Raw genomic sequence first — 7,868 nt, forward strand, 5'->3', positions numbered from 1 at the left:
CACCATTTAATGCTCCTCACAGCACTTCTAACAACTGCTCTTCAGTGCCTACTATAAGGAGCAACCCTACTGGTACTTGTAAGAGTATCACATATCAAATAGTGTCCTATGCACAGCAGCCTTTTATAGCAGCTGTGAGAGAACATAGCAAGACGACGACATTAATAACCCTAAAACCAAAGTATTAGATTGAAAGAGCTACTTCATTCACCCAGGAATAACATACTGATGCTGTACATATGTACTGTGGATAATTAAATGAATTTTTTGCCTAATCTATTTAATCAAAGTGCAGACTTTACATATAAAGCAAAATCAGAACTCAATACCTTCTCCCCCAGAGTGCTGAGCAAAAGAGCAGTTGTTATACATATTCATACAGCTGAGAATAGGCAACTCTTCCAGTTCAAAACTGGAAACTTTCCTTTCTTGCCCTTTGGGCTCACAGCTGACATAAATAATGTGCATAGAAACAGAAACCACTGTTTCCAGTCTTGAAAGATCTATCCATTTCAAAAAGGAAAAGTTGGTGGCACAACAGCAAGGAAACCCAAACAATCACCCCCTGATGATGTACTTTAGCATAAATCACCGATTTTAAAAAGGATTTTGATAGCTAAGGTTAAACTGTCAGTCTTGATTCCAAAAATACAGAAATTTATTGAATAGATTGATAAATAGCACTAGAATCTAAAACCCTAAGGACAATAAGCTTTTTGAAATATCAAAAGAAATCTAATTCAGAGTGTGTTTGACAGAATTAGCCTTTCAATAGAAATTATTGAAGTTCAGTTTGGAATAATAAATACTGACACATATACAAGCTAACTGCACAATATTAATGTTCAAAACTTCTTTTAGAAATGGAAAATCTCATACATTTTCATGCTTTACAACATGATTTAAATTCGATTCTAACACAACACTCTCCTTTATTGGTTTAAAATGTTTCTTGGACAAGTCTGATAATTGCTATTAACTAAACATTTAAAGAAAGGTAAACCCTTATTAGAATTTAGTCAAAATTGAAGCTTCAATTCACATTTCTTTCACAATTAAACTTAAGTGATCTCAGTGGAGCTCCCTAAATTTACAATGTTTAATTAAGATTAATTCTAGACTCCAACTGGGGCAAAACGTACAGTCTAGAGAGAAACAAAAAGTTTCTATTTGTCTAACAGAGAGAGCATAGAAAACTACTCACTCTGCTTGCTCTTGGATTTGATCCTTGTTCCTCACTCTCATCAAAGAGAGACTTCCTCTAAAGGCAGGGGATAAAACTCCTTCCTCACTGAGGTCAGTGAAGCCAGAGTTTTTAATGAAATGCTTTTGTCTCAACTGATGAAGTCCCCAGGCAGCACAAAGATAAAAAAGGAATAATCAGTTTCAACTGCATCTTTACTGCTTTTGGTCCACAACTAAACATAAAAACATTTTACAAAAGCAGTAAGCTCCATTGTAAAATTAAGTAAGAAGTTTATTCTGGCCCAAGTCAAAAGCAGAATAAATTGCTCAGGGTCGACAGGCCTGTAACACTAACACTCTTTATTCTGGAACCTTCCTAACATCCATGGCCTTTAACAGGACCTGGGGCTTTTCATTGGCCATACACAACTGGGTTAAATTTTTGCCAATTCCCCTTTTTATCAAGTCTCTGGTAACATAAGGGTTATTCCATAATCTCTTTGGATTTCATTAAAAACATTTCTTGGAGTGGTCTAACACATTCCATCTCCTAGCAACTGAATTAACAATTACTTAAGTAACTTAAAAGACTGTCCTATAAGGCCATAACTGGGACAGGGGAAACCATTGGTATTCTGCAGTGGCACCCAGGAACCTTTCCCTGATGGTGACATTCCTGCAAAGGCAGTACCTGGCACAGCGGCTTCCTGGCATGTGTGCAGTGCCGGAAATAACGTGACAGGATTGCTCTGCTCTCCCTCCTTTGCTGCAGCTATGACAAAGGGGCTGCTGCTGTGGATGCAAATGAGGCCACAAGGACAACCAGCACCACTTAACCCCTCTGAAAAACTTCTCATGCTTCCCTGCATAATGTCCTGTTTGCCTCAGAAGTTAATCAGGCGTTTTGCAAAACACAGCATCACTGAGCACAGCTGAAAATTTTGTTGGCTTGGGAAGGAACAGCTGTGGTTGTGACCCAGGTGTCACTGCTTAGACACACCCAGGCAAGCAGAGCAAGAGAACCAAAAGCTGGAAAATTTCAAGTATAGCCTGTACTATTGCTAGTGTAATTAAAGCAGCAGTACAGCAAACAAGGGACAAAATGCATGAGTCCCTTGAATTGCCTGTCACATCAGACACTCCAGAGAAGAAACTTGATAAAGCTCAAGGACATGAAAGGGTACATTCTACAAAGGCCACCTAAACCTCATTGACATAATATCACATTCCATGTACTGCACACAAGAAACAAAGCATCAATAATCTCTAATCCGCACAAAGGACTTATTGTGAAAGCACTTTTCAGCAGAATAGTTTGACAAAACCAGGCTGCATAGTCAACTTTTTCACAGCCATGTAGGAGATATGGATTTTCATTTCTAGATAAATGTACTAAACTTATTGAAGTTTTGCTTATCTGGGAAAAAAAATCACATCCACCTGCTACAAAAGATCTGGGTGACAAAACCACCACTTAGAGTATTTCTTCCCTCAGAACAATGCTATAGCTGTTCTACACACCCTAAATTAGGCAATGAGATGTTTGACCTTGACAAGAATTAGCTGGAGCATAGAGTAACATTTTGTGAAATAAAAATTTACAGCAACAGCCTGAGACATGGTTCAGAAAAGAGACCCTGGCAGGCAGTCCCAAAGGTGCAGCAGTACTCAGTGCCAGCAGCGAGGTGATGTGGCAGAAACTGGGAAACATCACAGCAGAAAATGTAAAAGTCAATTTAAAAAGGGTTGGATTACTCCAATACACGAAATCCATGCCTGCTCTCATGAAGTAACCTTTAAAAGAAGGTTTGGTAGATATCAGTCTCCCTGTGCAAGAAGCAACAAATAGTGCTGCAAAATAAGATACTGGTAGTGGAGAGAGATGAAAACCCAACTTCCCAGCCTACCCCTCAGGGCTACCAAAATGCAGCAGCTTCATAGGACCATCACTCAAAGAGTTACACTCCCCTGGAAACTCCAAAATCAGCAGGGCCAAGATAAGACTTGGAGTGGTGCAAACTCCACAACCAGACTATTTAGAGTCCAAATGAAATAGGCACAGGGATCTCTTGGAGGAAGCCCTTCTGCATTGAAGAGTTAAAAAGGATGAACAAATAGAACCCTCAGGCCACCTCAGCATTTGATGCTGAGCAGAGAGTGGCATGCATAAATTTGTGATGTATTTGCCCTTGTTTCTTATTGAAGTTGCTTAATGATAACAGTAAATTTCAGTGTCTCATCTGCTAGAAAAATGCTGATCATTTTTGTATTTATTTCCTAAATTGAATCCAGAAGTTGTGAAAGATGCAAGATGGATTTCACTGTGTTTGCCAGCTGCTGAGAAGACAGCAGGACTTCAGCCAACCCAGAGGACTAATTCCACTGCTTATTACTCTAGGTAAACACCCAGAGCAGAGCCCTCTGCTCTCCCAGCCATAAGTCAATCACAAGAGTCAGAAGGCACTTTGCTCTTTGCTAGACTAATAGCCTGGCAATTATAAGCACACTTCATTTCTTGCTAGACATCCCATTTTTTTTCCATGAATGCACCTTGTTCAGAGTGCAGCCCAGCAGCTTTCACATCTTCATTTCCTCTCCTAGGAAGGCAAACAGGAATCCTTGCAGAGGTGTTTTGTTTAAAGGGTTTTTCCATAGGGAAAACCTGCCCATCACTGCCTGTGTGCACATCTTTCTATCATCATTTTTAATGGGCTGCATCAACTCTGCCTGCTTTTCTGCACCTGATTAACTGCTTTACAGACTATGACACCTTAATGCCAACCACAGACAATGAAATACAGCCAGTGCAGAGCCATCATGGAATGAACAGCTTCATCTTTTAGTGACATGGATGTTTTCTGTGCGAACCTTGAAAAAATGCAGACTTTAGTATGATGTCTCCCAGAAATATTTACCTAAGAGGGTAGAAAACAGCAATTTTGTTACACCAAGGGCTTTCCAGGGCATCATTGGTATTTACAGGGCAGTCCATGACCCAAGAAGATGGTTTCTGAATAAGTCACATCACAACAATAATGAATTGAGATGTAAAATTCTGGCAACCAGGCAAGATTTCTTCAACAATCTTATTGGTGCCTTTAAGCCTCAGCTGCCTGCAAAGTTCAGCTGTACTTTAATGGAGTCTGTGAAAAACTTTTGCAGATTCAACAAAACTGGAAAAAATATTTACTTTAGACAAGTGGGAAAGATAGAATGACCAAAGAGACATAAAAGTCAAATAACTCAGTATAAAAAACATGTTACAAGAAATCATGTGTCAAGATAATAATCTCAAAACATAGAAATAATGAAAAGGTATTTCTATATTTTAGGCATATAGATGGCATTAATAGGAACTTCTGAACAATCCTAAAAAGCATCAATAGATATTTTTGACAGGCAAAAACTTAAATTGCTCTACTTACACTTTCTGGATTTTTTTTTTGTTTAATATTCAAAGCTTTGTTAATTTGAGTTCTATAGTCAGATTTCTCACCTTTTTTCTTCTTCAAGACCAGCTAACCTGATATTTCATGCACTGTGGGCTGTCTGGCAAGAAACTGAACATTTTTTCCTACTTCAGTCACATAATCTAGGTCAGTGGCTCAAGATCCAAGGAAATATTACAGGTGCTCTATTATTTCCCTCTCACTCCACTATATAAAACTGCAAGCATAGTAAATTCTGATTTCTGAGCTCAGAAATGGCACGTACCAATTACCTGTCCAAACACAGACAGCAAAAAACTGATGGCCCTAAATAAAATCTCAGCCATCCACCAGAGGCAGCAGAGTTGGAAAGCAAAGCATTGCTTTGGCAGTAACAGGAGTCACCAGAAACACATCCCAACAGCCACAACTCACAACCTTTATTTTGGTTCTACCACCCTTGAAAATGCCTGTTTCCAAGTGGTTTCTTCCCTCTGTTAACTAGAGATAAAGTATGATTAGTCCCATGGATAAGTAAATGCATTTGTACCCAACCTCTCTCCTCCTCTTGGCCTCCTGTTTTCCTGTTTGGTAGTAATGTGATGATGATGATGATGCCACACAGCACTTGGATATCTTGATCTGTCTCCCCAGCTAAATTCAAAACCAAGTGAAGGAATTTGTTTGCTCATTTTGCTGAGCAAAAGGGAAAGGGCAAATCTCCTCCAAGCAGAAATTAAACTTTGCAACTCATAATTAAATTGCTGCACAGAGAGTCCTAGCAACAAAAAGACTCAGCTTATTAAAAAAAAGTCCTTCTGTTCTTAGGTATCACAGGAGTCTGATTGGAAAGATTGTAACACCTTTCTCTTTACTTTAAAGTACTAAGCTTTAATTAACAATTATTTCTTGGCTTAGAGCAGTCTGTACAAGCTGTGGCAAACTATTACTGTCCCATTTTGTTTTACAAGCATTTACTTTCATTCAAGTAACACCTATTTGAAAGTGCTTCTTCAAAACTGAACTGTATTTTCCAATACTGAAAGGTAACAGTTACATTATGGAAAATTAATAAACAAGCATGCTGTTACTGTGTGAATGTCAACAGGTGTGTGTTCAAATTCCTACCTCAACTTTACTTACTTATGTGTGGAGGGGTGTATATATATAAATACACAAAAAAAGTTATTTTCCTGGTATCCCATTAGAACCCAGTCCAGCTGTGATTCTACTGAAAACTCATCTCTCAGATCAACTTCAAGTTAGTAAAATATTTAAGCTAACCAGGTCTGCTAGAAATCTCATTAATCCACAGAAATGAAAAACATCCTCCTGAATTAGTACCCAACTCTGCAAGCACAATCTAATGCAAGACTGAATTTCAAATGATGCATGTTTATCAAGACATCTTTGCAGTGGGTTGCTAACTAGGTTTTTGCCATCTTTCACATAAAAAATGTTACTTTAATTATGAATTATCTTCTGATTTAACATGTTCCTTTAATTGGCAAATATTTGTAGCAATTAACTCCTCCAGATTGCCTCAGACAGTGTGAGTCATGGCTTCCCTTGGGGATTTAACAATTACATAACTCTGCTCATCCATACCACCACATATAACACCTGGATGTCAAGTTGCTGGAAGTGTTTCTCTCTTTATAAATAATGCAACATCCTAATGCTGCTAATTATGACATGTACATAATTTACTGCTCCCTAGGGGCAACAGAAATTTCTCTCTTCTATAGAAGACATAATATCAGTTTTTCTAGTGACATTTTTGAGGGGAAATATCTCAGAGCGGGAAGGTGGCTGGAATTCTCTTCCTGCTTATGTTACACTTCCATGAATAGAGTGGGAATTTTCAGTAATTGTCTGATTTAGAACAATATTCAAAACTCCCACTCCTAAGTAAACATTTATGCTTCCAAGTGAATCAGTTTGCAAAGAATTTTCAAGGGCATGTTTGGCAATTTCTGCCTTTGACACCCCAAATTCACCAGAGATTTTTTAGTAGAATAAAGTATAATGGTTATGGTCAGGATTTTTAGTTTTGAGTCTTGTTTTTCCTTTTTAGTAGTCCAAAAATTGGTGTACATTGAATCAGATCTGAGGAGAGGCTTCAGAGATCTAGATGACAAATTAAGTTTAAGAGATCCATTACAGGACAAAAAAATAATTAATTAACATAGTAGACTCCTGTTGGTATAATGCAGTTTGAGAGGAGTAGACACAGTAAGTTGCAAGGAATTAGCAGTTTAAGATTTTCATTAACCAGTAACAAACTGAGGAATGTTTAGTTTTCAATATGCAGCCTGAGAAATGTGAAAAAATTTGATTCATGATAAATAATTGTTTAACTTATTTCTCATCCACTACAAAAGGCTTCAAGTCTTCCTCACTCTTAGGAATCCTGACTGCATATTGACTATGTGCTCTTTTTTAAGAGGATTCATCTTGTCTCCTTTGTTTCCTTGGCACATGAGAGTTTTCATGGATAACCAGTCTGACTGCAAAGATGAATTATTAGCACCATGTTATAACTGATCTGTGAAAAACCCCACTGCATTAGAAAATCTGCTCTCACAAGATCCCCCACAGCCTATTTGTTGGGCTTTCCCCCTTCCAGCATCAAATCATGTTTGAGCATATGGACAGCATTTCACACATTTGCTGTTTTGGGGGGGAATTTAGCTTTTAGTAGGAAAAAATTCCATGCAGAAGTGTGTCTGAACTCAGTAGCAAGTGACCAGCAGAGCACACATCAAGCTGGGTTTGCTTGTCCTGCTTCATCTTGCTGAACACATAGATCTTGTTTAATTTAAGCAACGCACGTTCAAGTTATTTCACAAACTTGACTTTTACCCTCATATTATATCATATGGTATTTAGTATTGACAGTTAAATGCCAAAATAAACTCTACTTTTTTTTTAATTTTAGATGAATACATAATGTAAAATAATAATATAAAATTTTCTAGAATCCAAGTAGGCACATTTCCAATAAGCTAATATGACAATCCAGCACTTCTTTGGTTAGAAAATCTACTGCAGTAAAAAATTCTGCAAGTATTTCATGCCAGCTTTTCCTTACAGAAAGGTGAGAAACCAAGACAAAGAATTGCTTGAAATTAAATTAATTAAAAAAAAAGAAATCAAGGTTCACAAAATTGTCTTTTTTTTTCCCCTTCAGCAAATTAGTATCACCTCCTCTGAACCCTGAGGAGCTTTTTGAATACATGCTTACTTTTGGTA

The 7,868-nt window shown here is 37.7% G+C and overlaps 1 long non-coding RNA gene across 1 annotated transcript in view; it reads right to left on the reverse strand.

Annotated features, from left to right (window-relative positions):
- LOC115948880 overlaps positions 1 to 7,868 on the reverse strand; it is a 65,988-nt gene that overhangs the window by 57,785 nt on the left and 335 nt on the right. The window lies entirely within an intron of this gene.

Source organism: Geospiza fortis, unplaced genomic scaffold, assembly GCF_000277835.1.
Source record: "Geospiza fortis unplaced genomic scaffold, GeoFor_1.0 scaffold155, whole genome shotgun sequence".
Lineage (NCBI taxonomy): Eukaryota > Metazoa > Chordata > Aves > Passeriformes > Thraupidae > Geospiza > Geospiza fortis.